Source organism: Rhipicephalus microplus, chromosome 8 (genome assembly GCF_043290135.1).
Source record: "Rhipicephalus microplus isolate Deutch F79 chromosome 8, USDA_Rmic, whole genome shotgun sequence".
NCBI lineage: Eukaryota > Metazoa > Arthropoda > Arachnida > Ixodida > Ixodidae > Rhipicephalus > Rhipicephalus microplus.
In genome coordinates this window covers 126,415,509-126,424,373 of record NC_134707.1, presented here as the reverse complement: position 1 = coordinate 126,424,373, position 8,865 = coordinate 126,415,509, and the positions used below count along the sequence as shown (strand labels likewise).

The following is an 8,865-nucleotide window of genomic DNA, read 5'->3' as shown; positions in this document are numbered from 1 at the left end:
GTCAGAACAATTCCAGAAAGCTATCAGCGCAAAGAAGAAAAAAGCGACAAACCACTCCCGGGAGGGCTCGAACCTCCAGCCTATCGGTTAACAGCCGAACGCGCTAGCCAATTGCGCCACGGAGACAGTAGTGCAGCACTCTCACCTCCGTCAGAGCATTTCTCCAAAGCTATCGGCGCGAAGAGAAAAAAGTGACACACCGCTCCCGGGAGGGCTCGAACCTCCAACCTTTCGGTTAACAGCCGATCGCTCTAGCCAATTGCGCCATGGAGGCAGTAGTGCAGCACTCTCAAAACCGTCAGATTATTTCTCCAAGGCTATCAGCGCAAAGAAAAAAAAAGGCGACACACCACTCCCGGGAGGGCTCGAACCTCCATCATTTTGGTTAACGGTCGAACGCGCTAGCCAATTTCGCCAAGGAGACAGCTGTGCTCCACTCTCACCTCCGTCAGAACAATTCTAGAAAGCTATCAGCGCAAAGAAGAAAAAAGCGACAAACCACTCCCGGGAGGGCTCGAACCTCCAGCCTATCGCTTAACAGCCGAACGCGCTAGCCAATTGCGCCACGGAGACAGTAGTGCAGCACTCTCACCTCCGTCAGAGCATTTATCCAAAGCTATCAGCGCAAAGAAAAAAGACGACATACCGCTCTCGGGAGGGCTCGAACCTCCATCCTTTTGGTTAACGGCCGAACACGCTAGCCAATTGCGCCACGGAGACAGCCGTGCTCCACTCTCACCACCATCAGAACATTTCATCAAAGCTATCAGCGCAAAGAAAAAAAGCGACACACCGCCCCCGGGTGGGCTCGAACCTCCATCCTTTTGGTAACGGCCGAACACGCTAGCCATTTGCGCCACGGAGACAGCCGTGCTCCATTCTCACTCCGCCAGAACATTTCTCTAAAGATATCAGCGCAAAGAAACAAAATACGACACACCGCTCCCGCGAGGGCTCGAACCTCCAAAATTTCGATTAACAGCCGAACGCGCTAGTCATTTGCGCCACAGAGACAGTAGTGCAGCACTCTGACCACCGTCAGGACATTTCTCCAAAGCTGTCAGCGCAGAAAAAAGCGACACACCACCCCCGGGTTGGCTCAAACTTCCAAACTTGCGGTTAACAGCCGAACGCACTAGCCCATTGCGCCACGGAGACAGTCGTGCTCCACTCTCACCACCGTCAGAACATTCCTCCATCGCTATCAGCGCAAAGAAAAAAAGTGACACACCGCCCCCGGGTGGGCTCAAACCTCCAACCTTTCGGTTAACAGCCGAACGCGCTAGTCAGTTGCGCCACAGAGACAGTAGTGCAGCACTCTGACCACCGTCAGGACATTTTTCCAAAGCTGTCAGCGCAGAAAAAAGCGACACACCGCCCCCCGGTGGGCTCGAATCTCCAACCTTTCGGTTAAGAGCCGATTGCACTAGCTAATTGCACCACGGAGACAGTCGTGCTGCACTCTCACCACCGTCAGAACTTTTCTCCAAAGCTATCAGCGCAAAGAAGAAAAAAGCGACAAACCACTCCCGGGAGGGCTCGAACCTCCAGCCTATCGGTTAACAGCTGAACGCGCTAGCCAATTGCGCCACGGAGACGGTAGTGCAGCACTCTCACCTCCGTCAGAGCATTTCTCCAAAGCTATCGGCGCGAAGAGAAAAAAAGTGACACACCACTCCCGGGAGGGCTCGAACCTCCAACCTTTCGGTTAACAGCCGATCGCGCTAGCCAATTGCGCCACGGAGAAAGTTGTGAGGCACTCTCACCTCCGTCAGAGCATTTCTCCAAAGCTATCGGCGCGAAGAGAAAAAAAGTGACACACCGCTCCCGGGAGGGCTCGAACCTCCAACCTTTCGGTTAACAGCCGATCGCGCTAGCCAATTGCGCCACGGAGAAAGTTGTGAGGCACTCTCACCACCGTCAGATTATTTCTCCAAGGCTAACAGCGCAAAGAAAAAAAAAGGCGACACACAACTCCCGGGAGTGCTCGAACCTCCATCGTTTTGGTTAACGGTCGAACAGGCTAGCCAATTTCGCCAAGGAGAACGCTGTGCTCCACTCTCACCTCCGTCAGAACAATTCTAGAAAGCTATCAGCACAAAGAAAAAAAAGTGACACACAACTCCAGGGAGGGCTCGAACCTCCAACCTTTCCGTTACCAGCCGATCACGCTAGCCAACTGCGCCACGGAGAAAGTCGTGAGGCACTCTCACCAACGTCAGATTATTTCTCCAAGCCTATCAGCGCAAGAAAAAAACGAGACACCGCTCCCGAGAGGGCTCGAACCTCCATCCTTTTGGTTAAGGGCCGAACGCGCTAGCCAATTTCGCCAAGGAGACAGCTGTGCTCCACTCTCACCTCCGTCAGAACAATTCCAGAAAGCTATCAGCGCAAAGAAGAAAAAAGCGACAAACCACTCCCGGGAGGGCTCGAACCTCCAGCCTATCGGTTAACAGCCGAACGCGCTAGCCAATTGCGCCACGGAGACAGTAGTGCAGCACTCTCACCTCCGTCAGAGCATTTCTCCAAAGCTATCGGCGCGAAGAGAAAAAAAGTGACACACCGCTCCCGGGAGGGCTCGAACCTCCAACCTTTCGGTTAACAGCCGATCGCTCTAGCCAATTGCGCCATGGAGACAGTAGTGCAGCACTCTCAAAACCGTCAGATTATTTCTCCAAGGCTATCAGCGCAAAGAAAAAAAAAGGCGACACACCACTCCCGGGAGGGCTCAAACCTCCATCATTTTGGTTAACGGTCGAACGCGCTAGCCAATTTCGCCAAGGAGACAGCTGTGCTCCACTCTCACCTCCGTCAGAACAATTCTAGAAAGCTATCAGCGCAAAGAAGAAAAAAGCGACAAACCACTCCCGGGAGGGCTCGAACCTGCAAAATTTCGATTAACAGCCGAACGAGCTAGCCAATTGCACCACGGAGACAGTAGCGCAGCACTCTCACCACCGTCAGAACATTTCTCCAAAGCTATCAGCGCAAAAAAAAGCGACACACCGCCCCGGGTTGGCTCAAACCTCCAAACTTGCGGTTAACAGCCGAACGCACTAGCCCAATTGCGCCACGGAGACAGTCGTGCTCTACTCTCACCACCGTCAGAACATTTCTCCAAACCTATCAGCGTGAAGAAGAAAAAAAGCGACAAACCGCTCCCGGGAGGGCTCGAACCTCCTGCCTATCGGTTAACAGCCGAACGCGCTAGCCAATTGCGCCACGGAGACAGTAGTGCAGCACTCTCACCTCCGTCAGAGCAATTATCCAAAGCTATCAGCGCAAAGAAAAAAGACGACATACCGCTCTCGGGAGGGCTCGAACCTCCATCCTTTTGGTTAACGGCCGAACACGCTAGCCAATTGCGCCACGGAGACAGCCGTGCTCCACTCTCACCACCATCAGAACATTTCATCAAAGCTATCAGCGCAAAGAAAAAAAGCGACACACCGCCCCCGGGTGGGCTCGAACCTCCATCCTTTTGGTAACGGCCGAACACGCTAGTCATTTGCGCCACGGAGACAGCCGTGCTCCATTCTCACTCCGCCAGAACATTTCTCTAAAGATATCAGCGCAAAGAAACAAAATACGACACACCGCTCCCGCGAGGGCTCAAACCTCAAAACTTTCGGTTAACAGCCGAACGCGCTAGTCAGTTGCGCCACGGAGACAGTAGTGCAGCACTCTCACCACCGTCAGAACATTTCTCCAAAGCTATCAGCGCAAAAAAAGCGACACACCGCCCCGGGTTGGCTCAAACCTCCAAACCTGCGGTTAACAGCCGAACGCACTAGACCATTGCGCCACGGAGACAGTCGTGCTCTACTCTCACCACCGTCAGAACATTTCTCCAAACCTATGAGCGCAAAGAAGAAAAAATGCGACAAACCGCTCCCAGGAGGGCTTGAACCTCCAGCCTTTCGGTTAACAGCCGAACGCGCTATCTGATTGCGCCACGCAGACAGTATTGCAGCACTCTCACCTCTGTCAGAACATTTCTCCAAAGCTATCGACGCGAAGAAAAAAAAAGTGACACACCGTTCCCGGGAGGGCTCGAACCTCTATCCTTTTGGTTAACAGCCGATCGCGCTAGCCAATTGCGCCACGAAGAAAGTCGTGAGGCACTCTCACCACCCTCAGATTATTTCTCCAAGGCTATCAGGGCAAAGAAAAAAAAACAGGCGACACACCGCTCCCGGGAGGGCTCGAACATCCATCGTTTTGGTTAATGGCCGAACGCGCTAGCCAATTGCGCCACGGAGACAGCCGTGCTCCGCTCTCAACTTCGTCAGAATAATTCTCAAAAGCTATCAGCGCAAAGAAGAAAAAAGCGACAAACCGCTCCCGGGAGAGCTCGAACCTCCAGCCTTCCGGTTAACAGCCGGACGCGCTAGCTAATTGCGCCACGGAGACAGTAGTGCAGCACTCTCACCTCCGTCAGAGCATTTCTCCAAAGCTATCGGCGCAAAGAAAAAAAAGGCGACACACCACTCCCGGGAGGGCTCGAACCTCCATCGTTTTGGTTAACGGTCGAACGCGCTAGTCATTTGCGCCACAGAGACAGTAGTGCAGCACTCTGACCACCGTCAGGACATTTCTCCAAAGCTGTCAGCGCAGAAAAAAGCGACACACCACCCCCGGGTTGGCTCAAACTTCCAAACTTGCGGTTAACAGCCGAACGCACTAGCCCATTGCGCCACGGAGACAGTCGTGCTCCACTCTCACCACCGTCAGAACATTTCTCCAAACCTATCAGCGCAAAGAAGAAAAAAGCGACACCCCGTTCCCGGGAGGGCTCCAACCTCCAACCTTTCGGGTAACAGCCGAACGCGCTAGTCAATTTTGCCACGAAGACAGTACTGCTTCACTCTCACCTCCGTCAGAGCATTTCTCCAAAGCTATCGGCGCGAAGAGAAAAAAAGTGACACACCGCTCCCGGGAGGGCTCGAACCTCAAACCTTTCGGTTAACAGCCGATCGCGCTAGCCAATTGCGCCACGGAGAAAGTTGTGAGGCACTCTCACCACCGTCAGATTATTTCTCCAAGGCTATCAGCGCAAAGAAAAAAAAAGGCGACACACCACTTCCGGCAGGGCTCGAACCTCCATCGTTTTGGTTAACGGTCGAACGCGCTAGCCAATTTCGCCAAGGAGACAGTAGCGCAGCACTCTCAACTCCGTCAGAGCATTTCTCCAAAGCTATCGGCCTGAAGAGAAAAAAAGTGACACACCGCTCCTTGGAGGGCTCGAACCTCCAACCTTTCGGTTAACACTCAATCGCGCTAGCCAATTGCGCCAAGGAGACAGCTGTGCTCCACTCTCACATCCGTCAGAACAATTCTAGAAAGCTATCAGCACAAAGAAAAAAAAAGCGACACACTACTCCAGGGAGGGCTTGAACCTCCAACCTTTCCGTTACCAGCCGATCACGCTAGCCAACTGCGCCACGGAGAAAGTCGTGAGGCACTCTCACCAACGTCAGTATATTTCTCCAAGGCTATCAGCGCAGAAGAAAGCGACACACCGCCCCCGGGTGGGCTCGAACCTCCAACCTTTCGGTTAAGAGCCGATTGCACTAGCTAATTGCGCCACGGAGACAGTCGTGCTGCACTCTCACCACCGTCAGAACTTTTCTCCAAAGCTATCAGCGCAAAGAAGAAAAAAGCGACAAACCACTCCCGGGAGGGCTCGAACCTCCAGCCTATCGGTTAACAGCTGAACACGCTCGGCAATTGCGCAACGGAGACAGTAGTGCAGCACTCTCACCTCCGTCAGAGCATTTCTCCAAAGCTATCGGCGCGAAGAGAAAAAAAGTGACACACCGCTCCCGGGAGGGCTCGAACCTCCAACCTTTCGGTTAACAGCCGATCGCGCTAGCCAATTGCGCCAGGGAGAAAGTTGTGAGGCACTCTCACCACCGTCAGATTATTTCTCCAAGGCTATCAGCGCAAAGAAAAAAAAGGCGACACACCACTCCCGGGAGGGCTCGAACCTCCATCGTTTTGGTTAACGGTCGAACGAGCTAGCCAATTTCGCCAAGGAGACAGCTGTGCTCCACTCTCACCTCCGTCAGAACAATTATAGAAAGCTATCAGCGCAAAGAAGAAAAAAGCGACAAACCACTCCCGGGAGGGCTCGAACCTCCAACCTTTCGGTTAACGGCCGAACACGCTAGCCAATTGCGCCACGGAGACAGCCGTGCTCCACTCTCACCACCATCAGAACATTTCATCAAAGCTATCAGCGCAAAGAAAAAAAGCGACACACCGCCCCCGGGAGGGCTCGAACCTCCATCCTTTTGGTTAACGGCAGAACACGCTAGCCAATTGCGCCACGGAGAGAGCCGTGCAGCACTCTCACCACCGTCAGAACATTTCTCCAAAGCTATCAGCGCAAACAAAAGCGACACACCGCCCCGGGTTGGCTCAAACCTCCAAACCTGCGGTTAACAGCCGAACGCACTAGACCATTGCGCCACGGAGACAGTCGTGCTCTACTCTCACCACCGTCAGAATATTTCTCCAAACCTATGAGCGCAAAGAAGAAAAAAAGCGACAAACCGCTCCCAGGAGGGCTCCAACCTCCAACCTTTCGCGTAACAGCCGAACGCGCTAGCCAATTGCGCCACGGAGACAGTCGTGCTGCACTCTCACCACCATCAGAACATTTCATCAAAGCTATCAGCGCAAAGAAGAAAAAACCGACACACCACTCCCGGGAGGGCTCAAACCTCAAAACTTTCGGTTAACAGCCGAACGCGCTAGTCAGTTGCGCCACGGAGACAGTAGTGCAGCACTCTCACCACCGTCAGAACATTTCTCCAAAGCTATCAGCGCAAAGAAGAAAAAAGCGACACACCGCTCCCGGGTGGGCTCGAACCTCCAACTTTTCGGTTAAGAGCCGATATCACTAGCTAATTGCGCCACGGAGACAGTCGTGCTGCACTCTCACCACCGTCAGAACTTTTCTCAAAAGCTATCAGCGCAAAGAAGAAAAAAGCGACAAACCACTCTCGGGAGGGCCCGAGCCTCTAGCCTATCGGTTAACAGCCGAACGCGCTAGCCAATTGCGACACGGAGACAGTAGTGCAGCACTCTCACCTCCGTCAGAGCATTTCTCCAAAGGTATCGGCGCGAATAGAAAAAAAGTGACACACCGCTCCCGGGAGGTCTCGAACCTCCAACCTTTCGGTTAACAGCCGATCGCGCTTGCCAATTGCGCCACGGAGAAAGTTGTGAGGCACTCTCACCACCGTCAGATTATTTCTCCAAGGCTATCAGCGCAAAGAAAAAAAAGGCGACACACCACTCCCGGGAGGGCTCGAACCTCCATCCTTTTGGTTAACGGTCGAACACGCTAGCCAATTGCGCCACGGAGACAGCCGTGCTCCACTCTCACTCCGCCAGAACATTTCTCCAAAGCTACCAGCGCAAAGAAACAAAATACGACACACCGCTCCCGGGTGGGCTCAAACCTCCAACCTTTCGGTTAAGAGCCGAACGCGCTAGCTAATTGCGCCACGGAGACAGTCGTGCTGCACTCTCACCACCGTCAGAACTTTTCTCCAAAGCTATCGGCGCGAAGAGAAAAAAAGTGACACACCGCTCCCGGGAGGGCTCGAACCTCCAACCTTTCGGTTAACAGCCGATCGCGCTTGCCAATTGCGCCACGGAGAAAGTTGTGAGGCACTCACACCACCGTCAGATTATTTCTCCAAGGCTATCAGCGCAAAGAAAAAAAAAGGCGACACACCACTTCCGGCAGGGCTCGAACCTCCATCGTTTTGGTTAACGGTCGAACGCGCTAGCCAATTTCGCCAAGGAGACAGTAGCGCAGCACTCTCAACTCCGTCAGAGCATTTCTCCAAAGCTATCGGCCTGAAGAGAAAAAAAGTGACACACCGCTCCTTGGAGGGCTCGAACCTCCAACCTTTCGGTTAACACTCAATCGCGCTAGCCAATTGCGCCAAGGAGACAGCTGTGCTCCACTCTCACATCCGTCAGAACAATTCTAGAAAGCTATCAGCACAAAGAAAAAAAAAGCGACACACTACTCCAGGGAGGGCTTGAACCTCCAACCTTTCCGTTACCAGCCGATCACGCTAGCCAACTGCGCCACGGAGAAAGTCGTGAGGCACTCTCGCCAACGTCAGATTATTTCTCCAAGGCTATCAGCGCAGAAGAAAGCGACACACCGCCCCCGGGTGGGCTCGAACCTCCAACCTTTCGGTTAAGAGCCGATTGCACTAGCTAATTGCGCCACGGAGACAGTCGTGCTGCACTCTCACCACCGTCAGAACTTTTCTCCAAAGCTATCAGCGCAAAGAAGAAAAAAGCGACAAACCACTCCCGGGAGGGCTCGAACCTCCAGCCTATCGGTTAACAGCTGAACACGCTCGGCAATTGCGCAACGGAGACAGTAGTGCAGCACTCTCACCTCCGTCAGAGCATTTCTCCAAAGCTATCGGCGCGAAGAGAAAAAAAGTGACACACCGCTCCCGGGAGGGCTCGAACCTCCAACCTTTCGGTTAACAGCCGATCGCGCTAGCCAATTGCGCCAGGGAGAAAGTTGTGAGGCACTCTCACCACCGTCAGATTATTTCTCCAAGGCTATCAGCGCAAAGAAAAAAAAGGCGACACACCACTCCCGGGAGGGCTCGAACCTCCATCGTTTTGGTTAACGGTCGAACGAGCTAGCCAATTTCGCCAAGGAGACAGCTGTGCTCCACTCTCACCTCCGTCAGAACAATTATAGAAAGCTATCAGCGCAAAGAAGAAAAAAGCGACAAACCACTCCCGGGAGGGCTCGAACCTCCAACCTTTCGGTTAACGGCCGAACACGCTAGCCAATTGCGCCACGGAGACAGC

At 53.5% G+C, this 8,865-nt stretch overlaps 2 non-coding genes across 2 annotated transcripts; both read right to left on the bottom strand.

The window, feature by feature from the left end:
- Positions 1–6,118: 6,118 nt before the first annotated feature.
- TRNAN-GUU (transfer RNA asparagine (anticodon GUU)) lies at positions 6,119–6,195 on the bottom strand. The gene has a single exon. It is a non-coding gene; the product is annotated as a tRNA-Asn (tRNA).
- A 2,593-nt stretch (positions 6,196–8,788) lies between these two features.
- On the bottom strand, positions 8,789–8,865 carry TRNAN-GUU (transfer RNA asparagine (anticodon GUU)). The gene has a single exon. It is a non-coding gene; the product is annotated as a tRNA-Asn (tRNA).